The sequence below is a fragment of the Bactrocera oleae genome, chromosome 6, assembly GCF_042242935.1.
Source record: "Bactrocera oleae isolate idBacOlea1 chromosome 6, idBacOlea1, whole genome shotgun sequence".
NCBI classification, from domain to species: domain Eukaryota; kingdom Metazoa; phylum Arthropoda; class Insecta; order Diptera; family Tephritidae; genus Bactrocera; species Bactrocera oleae.
This window is the reverse complement of record NC_091540.1, coordinates 9778104-9805407: the sequence shown is the minus strand read 5'-3', so window position 1 is coordinate 9805407 and position 27304 is coordinate 9778104. Positions and strand designations below refer to the sequence as shown.

General features: G+C 33.0%; 1 protein-coding gene across 6 annotated transcripts in view; it reads right to left on the bottom strand.

Annotated features, from left to right (window-relative positions):
• jim overlaps nucleotides 1-27304 on the bottom strand; it is a 170447-nt gene that overhangs the window by 20665 nt on the left and 122478 nt on the right. For all 6 annotated transcript variants that reach the window (XM_070111869.1, XM_070111866.1, XM_070111868.1 and 3 more), the window contains exon 4: nucleotides 7833-7954. The gene's annotated coding sequence lies outside the window, so the exon portion shown is untranslated. The remainder of the gene's footprint in view (nucleotides 1-7832; nucleotides 7955-27304) is intronic.

Genomic DNA, 27304 nt, shown 5'->3' with positions numbered 1-27304 from the left:
ATATTGGTCCGATATCGAACAGCTGCTTGGGGAGAAAAGAACGTGTGCAAATTTTCAGATGGATAACTCTAAAACATTAGTTATAGTACGCGTATATACAGACCGACAGTCATGGCTAGATCGAATCAGCTCGTCATGCTAACCATTTATATTATATATATATTTTATAGGATCGCCGACGTTTTTTTCTGACTGTCATAAACTTCGTGACAAATTAATATACACTATTTAAGTAATCAGTAAACTATGAACAAATACAAATATATATATATATATATACATTACAATAATGTTTAAATTTTTAAACAAAAAGCTATTTATTTCACCACTAATGAACACCATTTTACTGCTCAAAATAAAAACTCAAGTCATTGGCGAAATTTTGCTACCAAAACGTATGAAATTAATTCGGGTGGCGAACTCCACAACAACTTTGACACTAATATTCGCTTGACACACGATGCTGAAGAGAAAAACAAAGAAAGATTTTGCGATGCCATTGAACTTTGACAGCTTTTTAGCATAAATTTTGCAAGCATTCAAGAGCAGTAACCAGAAATGTGGGCGAAGCGCGGAGCAACAGCAGAAAAGGGGAACAACAAAAGAAAGAATTGGCGGTGAAAGTGCGCTGCAGTCGCCATGTAGCCGAACAACACAACTACATACAGCAAACCAGCGTGTTTATTAGGTATTCATTGCTTTAATTATTGCTTGCATGCCGCTAACAGGCGGAGGGAGAAACTACGAGTACGAACTCTTCACGGGCGCGTTGGTGTGTCACTGGCAAGCGTTGCTTTGACAACAGCGACAGCCAAGTGGAGTTGGAACATCATCAGTGTCAGCAACATCATCATCATTGACGTTAATAGCAGCAGCTGCAACAGCAACAACAACAATAACATAAGCGGCTTCAGCAAAGCTATTAGCCAGCGCTGCAACAGCAACGGCGTCACCAAAAGTAAAAGCAATGACAACAACAACAATAAGTACAACAACAACAGTAATAATAATAACAACAACAACTATGCCATCATACGCCTACTTTGCTGCATTTTCACCAGCCAAACCGAAGTCCACACTTTCCCGCCACTTTCTGTGCGCGCGCTTAGAGATTTCATATTGCCTGCATTTCTTCTCCTTCTCTTCTACTTTTCAATCCCAGTCCTTACACGCTTTTTCTTTCTTTCTTTTCTCAACTTCAGCATTGCTTTGATTGTGGTCACAAGCATATCTTTTATGGCTTACGACTTGATTGTAAGTTGGCTCGAAGCGCAACAACAGCATATTAGCAGCAACAATAACAATAACAGCAATAAAAGGTGCCTCAACACCCAACCAACTGGCAGTCAAGCGGCCAAACAACAAAACCAGCACTCAACCAATCAAATCGCATCGCAGTGAAATTTTAGTTGAAACGCTTGTAATTTGTTGCTGTTGTTGTTGCAAGTGTTTACGTTTAATGTTTGTTGTAAGTATTCTTGTAATTTAGTTGGCCATTAAAAAACTTACAACATTTGCCTCAACACCAATAAACTGTTGCTTACATAAAACAACAAAAACAACAGCAGCAATAACAACAACAACAACATAAACATATTTTGTATTCATTCATTCATTCACTCGCTCGCAACTTTCAAGCAACTCCCCAACTCTATGTAACGACAGCCGTGGCGGCAGCAAAAGCTTGGATTTACTAGACGAATTGCTTTGAACTAAACGCTAAGCCACACCATACACCATTGTGTTTCGACAAATGCACATACAAACATTAATACACTCGATTGTTGCTGTTGTTGTTGTATGTTTTGTGTTGTGCATGGAAAATTGCGGCTTAGTTAGCTGCCACTTGGGATGGAAATATGGGTGGAGCTTAGGTTTTTCAATTTGGAATTTTTCGCAGACGAAGCTTTGTGTAGCAAATAAGCGATTTTCGTCGCTTAAATATTTTTATAACAGTACATATGTATATAATAATTATAAATGTTTATGGCGTTAAGCCAAAAATGGTGTTGGAATTATTTGGATTGAATAACTGTTTAATTAGCTAAACATGCATGTGGCAACTAGCCTTACTAAGTGTAGGGCATACCAAAAGTTAACTTTCGAATTTGTTTGCTACAGCGGACAAAGTTTCGTTGATGTAAACAACGAGCGTGATTTTGTAAAGCAAGATTTTTTTTTTTTTGGCTTAGATATCAAATGTACATATATTTGACAATATTTTGCGAAAATTCGATGTTGCTCCGACAAATAGTTTCGGAGATATGAGCGTGTTGCTAAGAATTTTTTAACTCAGTGTAATCGGCTACTAAAACTTTAAATGCGCTTTTCAGAGTCAGTGCGCAAAATTTCTCCCCAAAGGCTATACAGATCGAATTGAAATGGTCACACCACTTTTATATATCTTTTGAATTGTGTGAATACGATTTTTTATAATTATTTCGATTTTTAAGCCAAGATTTGAACTGTAAACTTTTTCACAAAATTTGAACTGTAAACTTTTTCACGCTTGGTTTGTTTGGAAGCCAACATTTAGACAAAAACTAAATTTTTGACTAGTCCTGCGATCATTACCCACATACATATACCTATTTATCTACTGTAAAAATAATTTTTTTCTGGTTTTTGGTTGCGCTAGTTTTGATAATTTAAGCAGAAAAATATGCCTCACCGCCGGACATCTGCTTTGAAGCTGCTCTTGACGATCGGCTACGGAATCAAGGGCATCCAAAATTTTTCAAAATATATCAATAACTATGCAAATAAATCAAAATTTGTAGGGTACATCATTTTTATTTAATTTTTTAAACGAAATGCCTCTTAAAAAAAAATCACGAAAAAACGCGTTATTTTTTTTTTTTTTTTGGTGACTTAAGACTTAGTAGCCAAGTCATGTCCACTAAACAACACATTCAACGCAACTATTGTAAAAAGTGCTGTTGCCACCGCGTACAAAAGTTGCAAGCAATTTTCCCATATCATTATTAGGTAAGCCTGGCTTTAAAAATTTCTTGCAAGTCCGTCTTTTAGAAGCTGCTGGTTTTTGATGTTGAACAAAAAACGCCAGTCTAGAAACAGCGCTATCTGTAAAGAAATTCGGGAGCATACGTAACGATAAGCTTGGCTTGTTATTCTAAAATAATATCAGAGTTTTAACGGCAGGGTAAGCCTCCCCAGCATCAAGAGGCTTCAAAGAATATACGCCTTCTTGACACTTAGCAACGCAAACTTGTTGTCTAACAAATAGTGAATAAGTATTTTTATTTTCTTAACAGTCTAAAAGCAGCAAACAAAGCTATTAAGATTTTTTATTCTAAAATTGTGCAAAAATTTACTATATATTTTTTTTTAATTTTAACACTTACAAAGCAACTAAATAAAGAAAGCGCCAACGCTAAAGTACATTTTTGCTTAAAAATGCATTAAAACAATTTATATTTATAAATTCTGTACAAAAATATAATAAAAACTACAGCGTCTGAGTTCATAGGAATTCCCAGCATTATATACGGATTTACATATACACCTATAATAATACAAAACTATATACTGTATATACTTACAAACAATTAGCAAAATTCTAGCGTGAGCACCCGAGTGCTTCCAAATGTGAATTTAACAACAAACACTCGAAATAGTGCCACATTCAAGGTTAAAGCAAAGTACAAAAAAAAAATAAAAAAATAAACAAAGAAACTGACTGCTAAAAGCCGAAAATTTAGCACGAATTAATTATTGCTGGGAAGCTTTCAAAACTTCAAGAATTGTACACAAAAAAAAAAAAAATTATTATAAAAACAACAAAAATGAACGAAGATTCACACAGAAGAAACGGAAAGACAGCAATGCCAATGAGGAGCAGTCGAGCTTGAAGGGAACATGGAAGAGCGCAACAACAACGGCAATAATTAGGAAAGAAACACAGCGCAAACAATTTATTAGATATGTATGTATATTGGCGAAACAGAGTTTGCGTTTGCAAAAGACAAAAAGACTAGAGTATGCATATACACAATATATAAATATATATTTAAAGTTGTTTGTATGCGCGTATGTGACTTGAAAGAGCTGTTGCAAGCTGAATTGACAAATAGTCAAAATATATATGAATGCTTGAGCACATATGCACACACAAACACATATATGTATAAGGCATATACATATATATAATATATTGATTGTATACATATATCATAGGCTCATCAGTTGGTATGGAAGTAGTGCTATTCTACAAATTTTTCATAAGCATGTGTGTGTGTGTGTGCGCTAATGAATGCGCCAATTACAACAACAGTAACAACAATGAGCGTCACAAAACTGACAAAAATAGAAGTGCAAAAATCGCAACAATGGCAATAAGCGAATATGCACAGCAGCACAAATATACAAAGGTACACACACGCACATATACATATATGTGTATGACAAAGCTTTTCTGCATGTATGTGTGAACGTATACAATAATTTTCGCCATAAAAATGAAATGAGTCATGAACTCTTCAAAAAGGCGAAGTGCGAACGCGAATGCGTTGCGAATCGCGCGAACGCGTCGTCGCCGCCGTCAAAGCGGCTGACGGTTAACAATTGGCGGTAAGCGGCCAAGCGCGCCATCACATACAACAACAACATTTATTGTTAATAGCAATGCTGTGTATGTGTGTTGGTGGCAGCCGGCGCTCCAGTGCCGCTCCAGCGCTTCGCAGGCATATACAGTGTGTTGGGAAGGTGTGTAGCGAAATTTGCAAACTTTTTCAAGTAAAAGAAAATTTGCAAAAACACTTTTTCATCTGTGCTGTTGCTTCTTTATATTTCGCTTGCTTAATTAGTTATGTTTTTTTTTAATTTTTTTTCTTACTTTTTTCTGCTGTTGCCAGCAGCTGTTAGCGCGTCTGCTATTGTCTAATGCGAATATGATTATTCGTTATAAGCCGTTCCATTTTTGCGAATTTGTGCTTTTGAGGAAAGAGTAATTTAATGTCATCGCCCAATAGCTTGCAGTGATTTTTGTATATTTTTTAGCAAGACATAGCGACTTGAGTAAGGAAATTTAAAATTAATTTATAGCTTAAGTATGCCCTGAACAGGCTGTATTAAATATGTCACGAAGTTTGCAACACCCAGAAGAAAATTTCGGTGACCCTATACAATTTTCCACATATTTTTCAGATCGAACCGCTATAGCATATAGCTGTCATACAAATGACCATTAAAATCAGGTTCTTGTATGGAGTACTTTTTTATTTGACTAGACATCTGCAAGAGATTTGCTATGTATTATTGTCCAGCACAACGCTATAAACGACGTATATATTGTTCAGATCGGACGAGTATAGCATATAGCTGCCATACAAAATGACCGATCATAAGCAAGATAGAGATATATCTAAATATTAATGTGATTAGTAATTTATATCAGATATTTTCAATTAAGTTTCAGTTTAACTATTATATATTGTATATTTATATTTCAATTTTTATTTTAATCAACTTTTTTTTGTAAATTAAAAAAATTTTTTTTTTTAATATCGAACATTTTTAACAAAAGGCATATACACATTATATATTAAATACCTATACAAATTTTTTTTGATTTTTGAACGTTTCTTACAATCATCACTAGGTTTGACGGCTAAAAAAATAATTTTCAAAATTTTTGAAAGTTTGCTTCCCCAGGGTAAGCCTCTGAAGCCCATATATTAGGGTAGGTAAAAAAAAAAACGTTTGTTGTTGCTAGCTAGAAGTCTGTAAGAAAGTCTCTCCAAGTAAGAGCTCTTAATTGTAACAGCTTTACAGTTTTCTATTTTTTTGTTATTATCACACAGAAATAGAAAAATTTATTTCTCGCTTTTAACTACTTGAAAAAGTATTTCGTTTTGTGGATTTTGTAGAAAATTTAATTCCCTTCAAAAAGGTCTATTACAAGTTTTTCGTACACCTAAACGTTCAAAAGATAGCAACGGTTGAAGTTTGACTATTTTTAAGGCAAAAGTGGTTTTTAGTTTTTTTTTTAATTTTATAACTCAATAATTTGATATTATATTTATAACGCAATTAAAAAAAAAAAACAATTTAAAATTAAAAAGCTCATAGTCTTGAAGAAACTTTACAGCTCTACAAAAATGGTCTGTTTATTTCTCTTTCTCTTTTTTTTTTTGTTTTTGGTTTTTTTTTGGGTTTTTTTTTTTGTTTCCATTGATGTTTGTCTATGAATATTTCGTAAATGCTTAACTTAGTCGAAAAATTATAGGACACCTTCCCAGGAGAATTAAGAGCTCATACTTGGAGAGACTTTCTTACAGACCACTAGCTGCCAATTTTTCAGAGTACCAAGCGAAAAAAAATGTCCCTATATACATATGTACATGTCATTTATTTACAATTTCGTTAACTACTTTTATTTATAGACAATATCTGCACATAAAATTAGCACACCTACACCAATAAAATATTACAAACACACACGCGCTTACACTTACACTTATACACACACACGTACATTTATATATAGAATGTACAAATACATTTATGGCACATACAAGGCAATTTTTTTTCGTCGTGCATATATCTCTTTTTTCGCAAACATCATTGCGCTACAACATCCGAATGTTCGTACTTGTCGGGTTTATCTGACATACACACACACACACATGTATATATATATATATGTAGCCACAGAGCATTGCGATTGCTTTAATGTATCTACAAGATACAATACGTATTCGCATTTGCACTCTTCATTCAGTTTGCTTTTGGCCTGCCCCGCGCGCCAATTGTTTCGTTCTACAATTTATGTGTTGCTGCTGTACCCTTCCGGACCCTGGTTTTCGCATCATCAGCGTTTCAATCGTCGGTCGCTTTGGCTGTCATTCAACGAGTACGAAGTTTCTTGCGTATAATTAACGAAATTGACAGACACTTTTCGCATAATTTTAATTTTGTTTGCAATCTCATTATATACAACTACATACTAATTACTATTTTATGTATATAACAAAGTTGTTGTACTTTGTCAAATTTACGTTAATTATTTTATGCAAACATTTTTAGGAAATTTCTTAGGTTTTTTGAGTGTCAGAAGTATTATTACAAAATTTAAACATTTTTAAGAAAATAAATAAACCCGCTAGATGGCGCTTCATCGACGTTTTTTTTATTTGCTTTTTCCGGCGGAATTTTATATTTTTTTTTGGAAATCTGCATTTTCATATACTTTGACTTGGTTTGTGAAGCATTAGGCTATGTAAAATCCGCACGCACGGCTCAGAAGCTTTTCCTGAGTATATAATTTCACTGAGCAATTATATATTTAATATTTTTTTAGCTAGGCATACATGTGTCTAAACATATGCGTTTAATTTATTTTTGGCGAATTTTGCGCAAATCACTTATTTTTAATTACTCCTTAATTTAGCCATATGTTTTGACTATACGAGCGCTTATTTACGCCTATTCATACAAAAATTACGTGCATACATATCTAATTATATATGTTTGTACGTAAATATGTATATAGTATGCTCATTTGAATGTCTTGCGTATTTCGCCTCATTAGTGTCACACTGATTTATGTGTTGTAATTTTTTTCTATATCGACTGCATATGTACATGTGTACGTGCATGTAAATATATGCCCACATGCGTCGTTGCCGGCTTTTTGACAGTCTTATTTATTTTTAATTAAACAGTAAACACAAAAAAAGTGGCGTGTAGGTTTTAGCTTCACGCCGGCTTAGACGCCTTCTTGTTTGTAATTGTTCTCATATAAATATATGTGTATATGTATATATATATATGTATTATGTATGCACTTGATGTCGCATATTCATACTCACCACAAGTGTAGACGGGGCTGCGTTGTTCGATTTATTCCGTTGCTTTCTCTGATGTAATTGATATTGATTTGATATTTTTTTGTTGCCAAAATAATTGCTATATTTTTATGTGCAAATGTGAACTGAAAGTGAAAAAAATCGAAATGTTAGCGTAAATTTATAACTTTTGTTTTCAATAAATAGAGAAAAAAAAAAGATTTTTAGAAAAAATTATAGCGATTAGAAAAGGTAGATGTAAAAAATATTTCTGATTAAAAGTTTACCGTACTTAAAAGCATAAAAAATTTTCTTAGTTAAAAAAAAATGCGAAAAACATGAATATTATGTTTAGAGAACGATATTATCTATAGCGTAATAATTTTTTCCAGAAATTTGTAAGAAAATGTGGGCTATGGCAGTTGTGCGACTGTCTGGTAGCTCTGCTGTCGTTTATGGGCTTTGTGGCCCATAAGCTAGCAGTGCTATTTTTTGGTGTGAGCAGAAACTTTGCAACCAACCTGTAAGAAATTCTCATTTTTAATTTGCTATGCAGTAAAATTCAATTTTTTTTAATTCTATTTACAAAACGCTCAAATTAAAAGCAAACTAGTTACGTTTTCGGTCGGCTCAAGGTTTTTTGTTGAGACTAAGTTTCAACTACAGGAGTTTTTCTGGCTTTGAAAAGATTGTTTTCAATATTCCAAGTGTGAACTCCTTCCCTTTTTGTTGAAAGTCAGTTAAACTATCCACGAAACGTATTTTTCTGGTCGGTTAAACGCGCTTTGTCAAACTACAGCTGTTTTTCTGACTTACTGCCTTTGGTATTAGTTGAAGTTTCTAACCTAACCCAACAGCACGCGTCGGTTAACTTTTCAGCTAAAAAATTGATTTTTTAAAAGTTATAAAGTAGTAATATAATCTCTTGTAACGATTGCGACTTCTTATGAATATGCAATTAAAAAATTTTATAATTAATAAATATTTTGGTATGAAATATTTTTTAAATAAATGAGAAAGTTAAAAAATTGATTAATACATATTTTATATATCATTTAACTTTTTTTTATAAATTTATTTAATTTTTAAATTGTTGATAACTTTTAATAATCAAAGACTTCCGATAATTATACAACCTTTGAATATATCTTTTTATTTTATGAAAAAACAAAATATTTTTTTCAAAATAATTAGCAGTTGAACAGAATTATTTTTTTCTTTGACATATTACACTAGTTTACAGTCATTTTGCGACTGTGATGTTAGAATCTCTTTTTTGCTAATTTTGATTTGCAAAAATCGAAAATAATAGTAAAAATTTACTAACACTTCCGATAATTATACGATCTTTTAATATATATTTTTATTTTATGAAAAAAATATTTTTTTAAAAATAATTAGCAGTTGAACAGAATTATTTTTTTCTTTGACATATTACACTAGTTTACAGTCATTTTGCGACTGTGATGTTAGAATCTCTTTTTTGCTAATTTTGATTTGCAAAAATCGAAAATAATAGTAAAAATTTACTAACATGTAGGATTTTTTGTGTTGTAGTCAAGGGGTGTAGGAGTCAAATCAATCAGCATTTACTAATATGACAAAAATAGCTGTATGTGATGGAGAATTTTTGAACTCAAATACCCCCACAGAGCTCTTAACACATCAGTCGCAAATTTTTCCTTCAGATTTGTTGAGTACTGTTATTTATAAAGGAATTGATGTCATATAGACATGTGTCTAATCAAATAATAGAAAATTATTCGTAATATACTTCGTATCAGTAACAAAAGATTTAATAATTCAAAAAAGTAAAAAAAAAATGCGGTGAAGATATATTAAGATAGCCTTTAGTAGGTAAACGTTATAATTCACCATCTGTGAGAAAGTCAATGCTCTGGAAGGTTTGTTTAAAAATTCTTCTGGCAGCTTTTCAATAGTTCAGGTTTAGAGAAAAATAAAGTACACTTTATTTTAACCCAAATAAAAATATAAATCTTACAAACACCACTCCCCAATTCATCACTTCCATTCACTTGACTTTCATATAAAATTATCTTCTCACATAGATTAGATGCACGAAAAGCGAATATTGCCGAGAAGAAAAATTTGAAAAAATTTACCCAATGAAAGAGAGCGCATAAAAATCGCACTACCACACCCCATCCAAAGCAATGTAATATGCATACACACAAACTCAAGCATATACTTTAAAATTAAGTTCCTTTTATACCGAAAAAAGAGTAAACACTTCGGCAAGAGCTCCTTGCATTCCTGTGCAGCTTTTACACTAACACACAAACACAGTGTAAAAAAAAATTGTGTATGTATACGAGGCGAAAAAATTGCCACAAAGCAGTCGAATGCGTACATAAAGCAATCAATGAAATATAAAGCAGAAAAGCGCAAAAAGAATATTTAGGTGTGCTAAGCAACGAGGATAAAAAGGAATTTATGGGCACAGTTTGTTTGTGTGAGTAGAGCAAATTGAGTTTTCAAAGTTAAGTGTCAAGTAGTTAGTGGAGGTGGTATATAGATTTATAACTGTCTTATAAAACAAAATTATAAATAAAATTAAAAAAAGTTATTAAGCAAATTTTTGGGGCACATTTCGTGTTGTCTTTAGTGAAAGCTGCTTAAAGCTTAGTTGAAAAGTATAAAATATTAATTTTTGTTATAAGCCATATCACAAGATTTTATATTTATTACGATTTTCATACGAAAACAGTGTTTTGTTCTGAAAAGGTGTATCAAATAAATAAAATATTCATTTAGCGACTCAAAAGAGAAAAACCTACACTGCATTCATAGTCTTATGATAAAAAATTTGTAAAATAAAAATACATAATTAGCAAATATAAATTTAGTTATACATAAAAAAAATTTTTGTACCCTTTAGGAGGTAAAAAATAATAATAAAAATATTTATAATTAAAAAAAAATATGTAATCACAAATAAAAGTATTCTTATTAACCATTTGGAGGTAAAAAAAAAACGAATAAAAATTAATATCTAATCAGAAAATAAAAATATAATCATAAAAAAATATTCTTATTAATCATTTAGAGGTAAAAAATATATCTAATATTAGAATATATTCTTATTATTCATTTGGAGTTAAAAAATAATAAAAAAGTATACATAAATAGAAAAAAAAATTTTGTGTAAATATAAAATATTTTTATAGCCATTTGGAGTTAAAAAATAATAGTAAAAATATATAAATAAAGTACAAATTTGGAAATAAAAATTTAGTTACAAATAAAAAATATTTTTGTGGCTGTTTGGAGGTAAAAGAAATTAAAAAATATTTTTGTAGCTATTTGAAGTTGAAAAATAATAAAAAATACATATAAACAGATTTATTAACTATTTGGAGCAAGAAACAAAGTGCGTATTCTCACTATTTTAATTTTATTTAAATTCTTAAGTGCCTCTACTAAGCCTTAGCAAACAAAATTTTTTTCGTTTATTTATTTTATTATTGTTGCCGCTTCCAGACCAGAAAAGCGCTAGAAATCAATTTTTATACTCGAAATCAAAATTATTCAATATAAACTAAAATAATTTTTTTTTGTTATTTTTTCAACATTTTTCTCAAAATTATTTTTCTAAAAATATAATTATAATTTTTTTATTAGTTTTTCATATAATTATGTTTAGGTATACTTAAGATCTAATTACCCATTTAGCTTGAATTACTCATTTAAGCGGTTAAACGCAGCCATTCTGCTGTGCTGCATCCTTGCCAAAGCCAAAGCCACGAGAAGATGCACACAAGACACATACATTCCTTGAAGCTCCTTCACCAATATACAGTACACCGAACAACACTTTTACTACCATGCCAATAAAGCGCTTGGAACACATACACAACAACGCCGCCAGACACTAGACACATTGTTATTGTTACTATTTAATTTTATTATAATTTTCGCACCGGCAAAACAATTTTAACTTTTTGATCTATTTTCTGCGGAAAACAGCGCTGCCAACGACGTGCGATTATTCATATGCATATGATAGCTATGCATATGTGTTTATATGTATCTATATATATATATGTATTTGCATATATTTAGTATATGCGCACTGTGTTGTGGTAGTTGTTGCTGTCTGTTTAGCTGACTCGCTGGCTGTCGGTCTCGTTGGTTGATTGCCTCGACGTAGCACTTGGGGTTTTTGTCTTTTTTCCGGTAGCGCTGTTGTTTTGAATTTTCACGTTTACTGCCTTAACCCCACCGAACCATGGGTCGCAGGGTTGTTTTCGTACCTCCGCTCCGCGTCCATCGCTATGCCGCTGCCAGGTTCTACAAATACATTTCGTATATATTTTGGTCGTAGGGCACACCCCTTACCGCGCCGTATACTATTTAAATATACGCGTATTAATTTGAGCAACAGAACGCACTAGGTTCATAAAACAACAATAACAACAAATGAAACGTTTTAAATCAAAACACCGACAACAAAAATTGCAAATCTTCACTCGTTTTTTTTCTTTTTTCGTTTTTCACTAATCGTTTTAGAAAATGTTTTAGTTTTTCATTTCATTTCCGCAGCAATTTTTAGCTTTTTTGGTTTCTGAAAATATTTTCTGCTGATTTTTTTTTTGTGTTCTTTTTTTTGGGTGGATTTTTTCTTTTTGCAAAAAATGTTCTGACTTTCGCTTGAATTGCAATTCGCAGCCGTCGGCTGAGACCACAAAGAGTAATAAATCCAAAAAAATCAACGAGCCGCCGAACGACCCACCGAAAGTTGTATTGCTGCGAAATGCGGCGAAACGGCGCGCTGAATAGCTGTTTGTGCTGCTGAGCACACAAAAACGACCAAGCGACCACGACGACTATGACGAATAATTCGACCAACAAACGAATGGCTGTTCAATACAATAACAGATGGAATACAAAAAAATAAAACAACAACAAGCGCAACACCAACAGCTGGTCGCACACACACACACATTCCCAAAGAGCCAGAGAATTCAAATACACATTGCAGCAGCGATTGATTCAAAGCGCTAAAAAAGAACTAAGTACAAATATACACACAAACAGCGCCGAGCTGTATATATACGAGTAATGGCAGCAACAAAGCTAGCAAAAATCGTAGTCAAGCGAGCTAACATAAAATACCTTAGCGCATTCGTCTGCTCGTCTTTGCAAAAAATTAATTTTGTTTATTGCAAAAATTCTAAAAATAAAATAAATAAATTCGCCACACTTGTCATTGTGTGTGGCAAAAGATAGATACACCGCACACACACACACATACAAAAACATACAGACTCAAAAGCAAATAGCAGCAAATGAGGAGTCAAGCGCAACACAAATGCAGCGTCACACAGATACACACGCACACACCAGCAGCGCGCTCCCCTTTCTGTCGTGGTATTAGTAGTGCCTGAGCGCTGCTCTCACCCATACTGCAAACCCACCGGCAAATTATCTAATTCTACACACTAACATCAAGCAGCGCGCTCCGCACAACTGTAGTGTTAGTGAGCTCTCACATTTGCTCATATTGGCAGCGCACTCTAAACGGCTCAAACTGCTGAGTGTGCCGCTCTCTCTAAATCAAAATCAAAATTTTATACACTCACAACATTTGCCACACTCTCTAAACTGCATGCGCTCTGCAGCGCTCATCATTGATTTCTTTGCCCAAGTTAATAAACACCCAATAAATAAAGCTCTCTAATGCACTCCTACTCCTAAATGGCCTACTCTCTAAGCACTACGCAAGCATCACGCTCTCCAAACTATGTTTCTCACCTGCATTCTCATTCATTCTCGCAGTGAAGTCACGAAATCACTTAATTCCTTTGCATGGCTTAGAGATTCATGCACTGCTCGAAACTTACTTCGACAGCAATGTTGCGGAGAGTGACCGTACAGTGCTTATTGTCCGGGAATTCGTATGCCAGCTTAAGCGCTCTTTCACACAGTAAAACATTCAGTTAGTGGCGTTCTTATTATATCCACATACAGATACACGGACAGACACACGCTTTATAGCTTCATTAATTCCGCCAAACATTTCTCTATAAAGTAAGACACAAACAAAAGCCCACAAAGCAGACCTCTAAAGACAAGCTCTGGCACATCTGCCCAAAACTACTTATGGGTTTCATGTATGTATTTGTGTGTATGTAGGTATGTGTATCTTTCATGTTGTATTCTTATGTGATTTTGCAGAATTTGTGCTTGCCAGCCGTCGAGTGATTTTATGCTGTTGAACTGCGGTCACATCGTGCTTTTCGTTTTGATTGATTGTTTTTGTTTCTTTTTACATTTTCTTTTACCTGTTTGCTTTGTCTGCTTGTTCGCTTTTGCTGCTTTCTGAATTTTATTTGCTTAACAAGCCACACTTAAGTTGATGAAGTGCCTTTTTGTGTGCGAAGTGTGTGCGATTCCTTTGAGCGTAAGTCCAATTCGGCTTTTGCAACAAATAAACGAGCACTCACATATAAACAACAACAATAAATATTTGATTTTAAAATTAAAATATTTTTTTGTTTTTTTTTTCGCTGTAAATGTATACCATATGTAAGCCTTATTATATTGTAGTATAAGTGCTTCCAACTCATCAATTATCGACTTTCGATAAAATTTGAGTGTGTTCTGGTATAAGTTGCTTTGGTTAATTTTATATTTTCGTTTGCCGAAGTCATAAAGTTTTGCTTGCGAAAAAACCAGGCGTATTTATTTCTAATAACTAATTAGTTCTAACTCTGTCTTTAAATCTTAGCGGCAAGTTCGAGCCGCGTGGAATATTTGCATATATGTTTGTAGTTTTAGATTTATCAAGCATCTTGAATCAATTATAACCCTTCTGCATTTCAAAAATCTTCATATAAATATAGTTTAGAATGAAAGGCGAAGTAGGCAAAGGGCAGGTTTTCTTCTGTTGTCAAACACATCCAGAAGTTAGCAACTCTGTCATTTAAAAAGAGATCTTTGTTATTTTGGTGAGTGTCAAGAGGTCTTCGTCCTTACGTAGCTTACTACTACATAGCTAATAGACAGAAAGGGCGATCCATAGATCTTGAATTTTAAATATAAAAATCTCTGCAAAGGCAAATGCAACCAATAGATCTTCAAGAGACAGCGAAAATCGCTGTAAATCAGATCATGAAAATAGTTGCGAGTGATCTCAGTCATTATTGCTTTAAACTGTTGTCCGATGGAAAGACGTTATGAAGTAATTTACCAATGTAAAATTAGCTGAAAAATTTTTTCGAGAAGTACTAGACCCCAGTACAAGGACAATGGTAGGTATTATAGAAATACTACCAAATATTACACTTGCAAAAACTACGTACGAAAGGAAGATATTATTAAGAATAAAGTTAAGTCGCGGTAAATGTTCAGACTTTCAACGACTCGCAAGGAATATATTTTTCTTTCTTTATCACTTACCAATCAATATGGAATTTAGGCGTCACTTAAGAATATACGTTTACAACTAACTAACTTTAAAGATTACCAAAATCGAAAACATCAGCGCCTTGCAGATACTTTTGAAAGCTGTGTAAACAACTTGAGTATTTAGGACAATATTCTAGAGATTTTATAGAGTGAAAGAAGACAATAAAAAAGAAAACGATTTTTTGAAGCCGTAAAACCCATGTAATCGCTTAAGACTTTATCCGAACCGTAGGATAATGTAAAATTAGTTCAATTTTTAATTATAATATAAGTACGAAGCAAAATGTTAAAGTAATTTTTCTTTCGAGCTATTGGGAAAAAAATTTTTAGACGTAAAATAAATTTGTATAACGGTCAAAGTATATGCCACATTTCATAAATATGACTTATCTTAAAACAGATGCCGAAGGTTTATACTCGAGATGTGGTTATCTGCGTTTCCAACGTAAAGTATTGTTATGAGTTATGTAACTTAGGCAATCGGATCTTGTGTTTACATAAACGAAACATAACGGTATGCTATTCGTTCAAACCAGGGCTTTTCTACAAAAATTTGGGGGTATACAGGTGAATTGTTGAATGTCTTCTAATATATATAAAATATTGAAATGACACCATTAGTAATAGTTCTAGGACTAATAAGGCAACCCCACTTTAGAAAACTTGCTTTTTCGAAAGAAAATAGATTACCACTTTTCCGCCAAATGCTAAAGAAATATGAATATTCAATCCAAATTCACTTCACCTAGTTACGAATGCAATAAAGAGACAAAAGCGCTGCACTCCATCAAATTCGAAATAAAAACCTAAAACTGTCACTTCAAAACACGAACTGAAACAACACGACGCCAACAGTGCTGACAACTTAACCCAAATTTCCACGAATGCAAAACTAGCGAGAGGCAGAAAAAAGCATATGGCAAAGCTGGAGGCTTTCAAAAGCCGTCAAATGAAAGCGAATCTTGTTGCTACAACAAATTAACAACAAGAATGCGGCAACGCGACGGTGCAAAAGTGTAATAGTGCAATGGAAGTGTATAAGAACAACATGCTGGCATATTTATGTGCATACGCTGGAATGCCGCTACACATACCACACACACACATACGCGCGAACTGCGGAATTGTGCGGCAAACGTCGAGAAATGTGCAGAGATCTATGAAATATGCATGTGTATGTGTGTGTGCGTCTGTGTCTGCATGTCGGCTGATGGCCCAGAGGAAAGTGGAAAATGAAGCAGGCAACAGCTTTTCAGCATTTCCAGGAACACACGCAAGCGTGCGCTTTGTTTCTTTTTGTTATTGCCGGGTTTGATATTTGTGGTGTGAGCGGGTTCTAGTTGCCGTCATGCCACTTTTGTTGCCAACACAGCAATATTTACCACTGCCAAAAGCACCGGCAACATCAGCAACATCAACTCTGTTTTGTCTATTTAGCAACTCAGCTATCCTTTTTAATCCTGCTTGTCTCGTCGTCGTCTGCCAGCAATACAACAAGAACAACACACAGACACACAGTGCGGCAGCCAACTTTTGTTGCTAGCGCTAACTAACCAAGCGAAAACCGTAACGAAAACCAAAACGAAATTTTCAAAAAAAAATAATAATAAAAAAAAAACAACAACAGCAACAAGAAAGTCACAAAATGGTAATAATAAACCGTAGCGAAACTAGTTTTGCATGGCGCGTAGCACAGATGCTGCCGGGATTATGGACGGGGCGCGCGGTGCGACAGCGAGTAGTCTGCCGAATTGGACTGTAGGTTGCCACGTGTGTGGTGCGGTGCGTTGCGGTGTGGGAAGGATTGGCGCGGCAGCAAGCATGTGCTACTAGGTTATGTTGGGGTAAGCTGCAAATATTTATGGCTGCTGTATATTCGCCGGTTGCTCAGACAAACAAGGAGCAACGAATTGTCGGTAGAATATGAAGAAATAGTGGCGCAAAAGGAAATATATATAAGAAATAAGGAACACTAACTACGCCACTGGTGACTTAGTAGCAAGCGTAACTGATTTGGTGTTGTTGTAATTTTTACTACTTTGCTGAAGTTCTTGTTTGCCAGTTAGTTAGTTAGTTTTCACTTTCATGTACGTGAGCGCGCGGTGGCCGGTAACGAGAGAAGTTCATTAACAACAAAAGCGTAGAAATCGCCACTAAACGAAATGCTCCTGCAGAAATGCTCTGTGTAATGAGAAAAAATGCAAACGAAAATAGCAAATACTTTGCAACTATGTTGAATATTGCCGTGAAATGCGGTGAGTTAATGAGTTACGTACGAGACGAGCCGGAAAACGACGTGCCGTTGAAATTTCGTTGGCCTTGTAATTAATAGTAAAATATTTATGTGAATCTGCCATGGCAGTGGCATGTTTGAGAGTGAAGTTATTTAGTTAATTGTTTTTAAATATTGCTACAATCTGCCAAATGGAAAACTTTAAGGATAGTATATTAGGTAACGAGGTCGGCCGACTATGATTACTCTGAATTTAATCATAATGTTGTCAAGTTGATCAGAGTAACAGTTTTGGAGATGCAGTCACCAAAATTTGCGCGTCGAGGTCAGCTATATAGTCACTTAAAATTTTAAAAGCGTCTTTCTCGAAACTGTTTTTTTAAAGTAGATTGTCGGGAATTCTTGGGAATTACTCAACCGGTCCTAATGAAATTTTAAACATTTCATCGAGATATAATTTATAAGGTCTTGAACGAAGAATGTTCAATTATAAATATTTCCCAAAAAAACAAAAAACTCGAGAAATGTCTAATATGTCTAGTCCAATAGCTAGTTTATGGTCTTAATTAAAACAAGTATGTATATATATATAGTTATTTTTTTTTTAGTTTTTTTACTTAATTTGATCTTGTAAGAAGTTCTGCTGTCAACGCCGAGACAACTTTTTTCCGAGGGCCTGCCGAAATGTCATCGCAATGGCCAAATATTCAATATTTTCTTTTGAAAATTTCACAAAATCTTTGCAAAATATATACATATCTTTGAGATAGTTAAAAGTTTGAATAAAATACTTCATTTTTTATATGAAAAAAAGGTATCAAAAATAGGCCGCTTTTTGCTCGAGGAAACCCATGCAACGCCTTAAGGCTCTATATAATAGCTCTTCATAATTACTAAGGTATCAGTTACTTTTTCAGCACTCACTTTCGAACCGACTTGGACGACGAAACATCAGAGCATATGCTGGTTATATAACCAGTACTGACATTTCAGAAACTGTTTACTAAAATATTTTAATTTTTTGCTATGCAAGCAGATGGTATACAAACACGGGTCTGAAAGTTTAACGAGTTTTTTTGAAGCTGGAATACAAAATTTCATTTAGCTGCTAATATTTATCGTAAAAAATTTCTCACATCGTCTTATTATATAGTGATAATTTGTCAGTATTGACATAGAAAATATATAATGATGCGTAACACCTTTATAAAACTCATCCCTAAAATATATGTTACTAATAATAAGTTTAACGACAACAGTATCTGTAGTGAAAATAGAGTATCTAAATTTGAATTACTAGGAAATTAAACACTGCGCCAAAATAAAGACACACCGACTAGCCAAAACAATAGCGAAAAAGGCAAAAATATAAAATGAAACTAAGCAACAGGGTATTACGTATGTACCATAGTTGTTGAGACAGGCGAAATAGTTGAAGCAAATAGAAGTATTTTTTGCTGTTTAGTATTTTTATTTTTTGCTATTCATACACTGTACGCAAGCAATCGTTACAGTAAAATCATATCTGTAGTTGCAAATTTGCTTGCCTATTTTTGTTTTTGAAAAATATCTCTAAAGTAAAAACTTTTATTAGAACAATTTTCGATTTTTATATTTCTAAAATACTGTATTGTTTTTGAAGTTTTGGTACAAAAGTTTTCGATTGCTATTGTTTTAAAATACTAAACTGTGTTTTAAGAAATGCATTGCGAGCTATTTAATCTCCTCCTATACTTTTCATATACGCTACATATTCATATGCCATATTTTAAGTTATATATATGTAAATATACATTTATTTAGTATTATTTAAAAATATTTCTTTCCAAAAGCAATGGTGTATGAATTAATAAGTTACAATTAGTAATATTAAAATGTTTGATTTTTTAGTATATTTGAAATCATCCTAAAGGTAGGCAATATTTTCATTTCAACGTGAAATGTTGCCTACCTCCAAGCGCAGCATATAAAAATATTCAGTTTATTGAAAATATACATCGACTTGGTCGCCAATAATAAAAAATAAATAATATTATTGTGTAAAATATAGTTAAAAATTCAGTATTATCATTTTTAAAGAAAAAAAAGAAGCTCAATTATATGTATCGTTTTTTCCACACCTTATACAAAATTATTAAATGAAAATGTTACTAAAAGTAAGTACAGGTTAAACAATTATTTTTTCGCGGAAATTACTGCATTTGAAAAGAGCTAGCGTCTATTCGCACTAAATATTAAATTAATAAATATCAAAGCCCGCGAAATTTAGGAAACTTATTACAAAAACTCTCGTAATATTATTTTTTAATATTAGTTCGAAAAGTGTCTCTTTCTAAACTCAACAAAATTGCTTACACCTGCTTAGTACAATCCACCAACAAAAGCAGTGTCAACGTTTCTTATAGCAAAGACATGAATACGCTTAAAATAGCAAGAATTAAAATAAAAGCAAAACCAATGTAAAGCAGGCATACATACATACATATTGTAAATGAAAGAACAAAAAAAGTCGCTTGGCGTCTGATTGGAATGAAATAAAATGCAAATCTTGCCTGCAAATAACAAACGAAAGCGTAATAAACAACTAAAAATATTTAAATTATTCGCTCGTAATTGAACTTTCTTTTCGCTTATCAGCTGTAGAACGCTAGCGAATCAAATACAAACAACAAGCTAAAAATAAATATGAAACGAAACAAAAAAAAAAAAAAAAAAAGAAATAATAAAATAATACACATTAGCAAGAAAATTTACAAAAATAATAATAAGTAAAAACAGGAAAAATACTATTTAAAAAAGTAGAAATAAAATGATTGGCAGGAACAAAACAATACACAGACGCCGAACGTCACACCGTTGTTTACATATATATAAATGTATATATATGTACATACATAGTCTACAGAACCATGTTGTTTTTGCTATAGTTTGGTATGCGTTTACTTGTATAAATATAAATATAGCAAATAAATAATTTTTTTTTTGTTTTTGTATTTCTTCTTTTATAGATTGGCGGTTATTATTGTTATTGGCGTTTATTTACTGCCATTTGATAAGAAGTTGAAAGCATTTCGCATTGCAGGCGCATAGATAACACACACATATGTAGATGTGTGTGTAAGTATATCGGTCGAGCACACACCGGCTGGCTGACTGACGGTGTGGCTAACTGATTAGCAGGCGAAGCGACGCGCTGGCAGACAAACTGGCTCAGCGATATGGCACTATAAAATATTGCATAAATATATACTATATATATATACCATTTATACAATATATATATATATATATATAAAATATATGGTATATATCTATGCATATATGATATATACGTATGTATGTTTGTACACGCGTGTGTTTGTAAATATAGCTCTGCCTTTGGCTATCAAACAAACGTATGCAATGAAAGTGATGGATGAGCAGACCAAATGTATAAATGTCAATGCAAAAAACAAGCAAATGGCAAATGTTGTATAGCGAAATTGTTAGATTGATAATTGGCTGCGGTGTATATATGTATGTTTGTATGTAAGCTTTTCATATATGTAATTTGTTATATGCATTTAAGTCCACATGAGTGAGTATTAGAATCTTATCGAAGGAAAAAGCTTACAGAGGTTTGTGCTGCTTGCGGATACAAGTGCAAGTTAATTTGTTATTGTTGTTGTACTTGATTTTTGAATGAACATATATCAGCGCTCAATGTTTTTTGTGTACATATAATTTTTAATGCGGTTATAATAATTTACAACCAGAAAAAACTTTATGTACATACACATTTGTTACAAAAATCAAAATCTAAAAAAAGAAGAAAAAGATGTTAACCTCGGCTGCACCAAAGCTATCTGTGAAGGGTATACAAATGCATTTCTTATAGCACAAAAGGCTATAAAGAGACCTGTTATCTTAATTTTGATTTTTCTATTTGTATATTAGCTATATGCTATAGTTAACCGATCTTGACAATTTTTTCGGGAATTTTAATGTTGTTTTGTACAATAATCTATGCTGAATTTCATGCAGAATGCATGTCAAAAACCAAAAATTTTTCATACAAAACTTGCTTTGAATCAAACATTTTGTATGACAGCTATATGATATACTATATATATTATATGCCAGAAAAATATGCTTGGAGTCTGCAACACTGTCTTGGACAATAATTTATGGCGAATTTATTACAGGTATCTCGTTAAATAAAAACTTTTCCATATATGGATTTGATTTCGATTGCTCAGTTTGCATGACAACTTTATGCTTTAGTGGTCCGATATCGGTTTCGATAAATGAGTAGCTTCTTGCAGAGAAAAAGACATACGCAGAATTTTAGATCGATATATCAACAACTGAGGGACTAGTTAACGTATAAACAGACAGATGGACAGATGACCATTCATATATTATCTAAACTACATAGGTACTGTGGAAACACCACAGGGTGTGATTTGGGTGTGTTCTTCATAGGCAACTTAATATACCCTGTTCAAGGTATAAAAAAATATATATATGTACACGTTTTGCAATCCAGATTTTTTATGGTAAGACAACAAACTTTAATATGCAATTATATCTAATTCGCTCGTCTCCCAGCTACGAATTGTAAACATTCGTGTGAATTTTCGAATTAAAAAGTTGCTCAACAAATTCGCCATTTGTCTCTTTTACCTAAGCGAATTAAAGATTTTTAGAAAACATCAAGACACACCCCACGAATATTGACAAAACTCGGCCAAGCCTTTAGCTATGCAGTATTGATGGATTTATTACACCATTGCGGTTGCCTTATAATAGCCAAAATACCGCTTTTATTGATTGTAAAGCCAATTTAGCACCTTATATTTTTTTATAAGACTTTGAATAAATAAATCGCGCCAAAGTGTTTGGCGACAAACCGCTTTTGAACATTTGCACCCAGGCAACAATCGGCTTTTGTTGTTGCTTTCTTTATATTGTTTAAATTTTGTTTTTTTTTTTTGTCTTTTATTTTTATTTTTATTTTTTTGCTTTTTTGGCTCATAAGTGCCCGATTTAGTTTAGTACAAAAACAAAAGGAATTATAAACTGTGCATTGTAAACATTTAAGCTTAAAGTATTGCAGCTAAATGCTTTGAACATTTTCGTATTTGTGTGTCTTTTGTAGTTGTTTAAACAACAGTAAATCACACTATCTAAGTAAGTAAACTAAGAGATCTTTGCCCTACAAGCAAATCATGTCAAACGCGACTAATGCAATTACCGCTAAATGAATTTCAAAATGCAATTTAGCAAAATATTAAACACCCGCGACATGAAAGTGCAAAGTGCCAACAAATATGAACACAAATTCGAAAATAGAAAAGTAAAAATATGAAAAATTAAAAATAGGGATAAAAAGGTTGCACCAAAGGGTCGTTAAAAGTAAGGCAGTGCTAATGAAGGGGCAAATATGGCAGACAGTAAACCGGTGCAAAGGCGGCGAAAGGTGGAACTTCAGAGCAAATAGTTCAAAAAAATGCAAAACAATACAGAGCTTGGTATATACATAAGTACCGTTGTCTAAAAAAAAGTATTATGTATATGTATAGGTGTCGGTATATGCTATATATCTGCTTATAAAAGCTTTGCACTGGTCACAAGTCAAAGAAAAGGTCGGCTTTTTCACAAAGTTAAATATTTGTCGGTATTAATTTTTCTCTTCCACACTCCGAACAAACGCAAGTGTTAGAAAAAATAACAACAAAAAGCAACTACAATAATTCGTATTACAGAAACACTATCAATGCAAAGTGTAGCGTAGGTGCCAAGTGCAACCGTGCGTACGAAATGCGACTTAGCGACACGCATACGCACACCTACGAGCCTCTGCTTATACTCTATTATATATGTAGGTATATGTGAGTGTGTGTTTGTTTGTAGATAGGCAAGCATGCGTTAAGCTTTAAATTTTCCACCCTAAATGCGAACACGTGCAGTGTGGCCGGCGCCAAAAAGGGCAAAGTGTCAACGCATTTTCCACATTCTCACGCAATGTCTGTTGAGTTGGCAAGTTGGCCAAGTGGCAAAGAGAACACGCATGCGAAGGGCGCAAAGCAAGAAGGCTAGTAAGAACAGTGAGGCATTTGCACGCAGACGAATGCATTGCGAATCACGTGCAAATTCTAACTTATTTAGACGTGCTATGTAGACGCTAGCAATCACACACACATACAAATTTCACACGCAGCTGCTTTGTTGCCTTTTGCATTTAGTCAGGGCGCAAAGTTTATGGCATTGCGCTACGTATGTGTCATATGCATCATTGTTTGTTGTTGTTGTGGTTGTCTAGGGTCTTTAGGTGAATGCGTGAATAATTCAGTTAAAATGCGCAAAAATGCTACTATTTGTATAAGCGGCTTATGATGACAACGAACGAGCAAAAAGAATTCCACACATATGAGCATGGTTAAGCTGTAGCAGGGGCATCACAAACAGTGCCGAGTGGCAAATGTATAATACTTGGTGAAAGTGGAGAACAAATATGGCAAATATACTGACTCTTTAATTGTATGTAAAATGTATATAAGATATTAAAACATATGAGCTTCTGAGCTTCTTGGCATAGAAAACACCATTAAAGCTTTATAAAAGCTTCATGTATAAAATTAAATCTACACGCAATGGCAGCTAACATATTAATGCATTGAGTTCCGCTGATTAGAATGAAATTATGTAAAATAGGTGAAAGCTTTATTCAATTTAAGAAAGCTTTTTATTTTACACGAAAACGTCCAGATATCGAAAATTCTAATTTTGGCATATATTCAAATATATGAACTTTTTGAAATGGAAAAACCCCATTAAAGCTTTATAAAAGCTCTATGTATAAAGCTAAAACTATACCAAACCGCAGTTAACATTTTAAAGTTTAAAATTCTGCTGATCAATATATGAATATTTTTAAAATGTTTAAAAGCTTTATTTAATTAATGAAAGCTCAAACGATATTCTACACAAAAGTATTCGAATATCAAAAGTTTTCATTTGGCAGACGTTTTCAATTCGAAATAATAAGTGATTTTTTAATACGTAAATAATTTTTAATGAAAGAACACTTTAGTTAAATTTGCTTAAAATTGCAATTATGTGATACAATAATGTTGTTTAAAAAGTATATATATATATGTTTCTTTTAAATTAATTTAGGATTCTTACATAAATTCTCATTTCATCCATATTTTTATGAATGTCCATGAATGCATTTTTTTAACAAATTCATCAGTGGAATTGACTGCCGGTGGGTCATTTACATTCATATTATATGCTTTTAACTGTTTCCAAAATTTGTTTACTTAAAGTTTATGTCGGGATGAAAGTTTTGAATGAAAGCTTGGTCATTAACATACATATTATGAGCTTTTATGTAAAAGCTTGTGTGGTATCTGTAAATTTTTTTTGACCTTTTGAAAAAAGTGGTTTATTTAGATTGCATATCGGGAGAAAAGCTTTGATGGAAAGCTTAAAAGCTTAGCTATTTATTCTCATGATGTAATATAAGTACTCTTAATAAGAAAGTACAGCTAATTAAACTATTTTTTACTGCAAGTATGACTAATGAACTGGAAAAAAAAATTTCGAATGCCTGAATTCAAAAAAAAAAATCTATATTTAAAAAATCTTTCAATGAAAAGATTTACAATACATGAATATGTTTTAAACTTATCGGCATGGTGAAAAAGTAGTTTCCGAAAAAACTATAAAAATTCGTGCAATTTTGCATTAAAATCTTAAGAATGCCAGTCTTAAGTATTTGAAGAGAGAGGTTTGCGTTGTGCGAGCGAGCGTCCTTACTTGTAATGCATTTTTCAGCATTACCCACATAATTTTTCGGAACATATGAGCGTTTCAACCGCCACCTTACACTTTTACTATAAATATTTCATTTTAATGTGCGTCAAGCCATACGAAAATGCTAGAGAAGAAGAGTGCACCTCTTGAGAATACGAAGCTTGAGCTGCATAACTGCTTAGTCGATTTTTGTTGCTTTTGGCAGCAATCAAAAAATATTGCATTTAAACGCGTATAGTGCAAGCTTTGTAGCGCAAAAAATAAAAAATAATAATAACAAAGGCAAGAAGGCAAGAAGTTTTTCCCGCAGCGTTTGAGGGCGGCCTTTTAGTGGGGATAGCGGAGAGTGTAGTTTTCGCCATTTTATTTCTTTCGTGTTATAGCAATATTATTCTTATGAATTTATATTTTTTTGACTACGAAGTTGACTTCTAATGTTGTTGTTTGACTGTTACTGCAGCATTATACTGCCTACTCGCTGCAGTCTCCGCTTGGTTGCTGCATGTTTGTTATTCCTGCATGTTGTTGCTATTGCTATGCAGTTGTTACACTTACTACACGATATAATGCACTTACATGTATGTATAAACTGTGTACGCTTATGCGGCATATGTATGTGTTCTCTTATATTCATATGTGTGTGTGTGTGTGTGCTATTATGCTTGCATATGTGTGTCTCGACGAATTTTGTATTTTTGTTATTCCGTCATTTGTTTTTATATATCGCTCCGCAGGAAGGAACACGAGCAAAAATCAACGAAAACAGCGTCTATCCTCTGTCAAGTCATGGCACGTTTTTTCCTGCTGCACTTCGGTGCCTTGGCGTTGCTTGTGTTGTGCTGGGTCCACAATGTTGTGCCAGGCTATAGCTACTGGTTAAATGCTTTTTATCTCTCGTGTTGTTATTATTGTTTTTATGCGCTTACTGCGCTTGTACTGTGTGCTGTTATTATGTTTTGCATTTTTTCATGTTTTTTCTTCTTTCTGTCATCTTATTTTTATTTATATTGTGCTTTGTTCTTTTTTGATTTTTTGTATTCTTGTTATTTTTTCTCCTCAACAATGCAATACTTTTAATGCCTGCATTCACACGATGCGCATACATATTTTTATACCCTGTATAGCATATATTAAGTTTACCACAAAGTTTGTAACATCAAGGAAGGACAGAAGGAAAAGTCGGAGACATTATAAATGATCAGCATGACGAAGGATCGGAATTAATTGCTTGTAGGGAAAACTTTTTCATTTGACGAGATATTGATTTCTCGAAATTTGGCACGAATTATTATATGAGCCAATAATACAATATCCGTAGAAACTGTTAAGATCAGATCACTATAACTTATAGCTGCCATATAAACTGCCAAATCAAAATCAAGATATAGTCTTTTTATACCCCTTTATGCTGTAGAAAACACACCTTTGAAGTGTATTATAGCTTCGGTGCAACCGAAGTTAACGTTTTTACTTGTTTTCATTTTCTTTATATTATATATACATACATATGTATTTTTCATATTTGGTATTCTGCAGCGCAAGTCGCATAGAAATCTCATACAATGCATCCACTTAGGTCAAGTGATATGCATAGTGTATTAAGAGTAGATACAGTTACATATGTATATATACAAATATATGTAGAGTATGTATTTGTTTATTCCAATAGTTTTGGCTCATATAATAGAGATCTTTGATACCAAAGCTTGCTTTAGAAGGCATTTTGAGATTTTTAGACAACTTAAAGCAGGCTTACAAACACCTTTAAATATACCATATTTAATACTAATTTCTAAACTTAACATGCTAATATATGCATAAAAATCTTCGACATCTTCTGAATATAGAAAAACTTTCAAGTGGTGTAGACTGTTCCTGAAAGTCACTAAAATAGCTGTTTTCGTAGTATTTACAAAATTATTACTTTCAATCCATGAAGCAGCTTACGTGTTCTGCTTTTTTTAGAAAACCCTTAAAAAATAAATTATCGAACCGATACTTAAAATATCGATTAGCAATTCAAGTAACT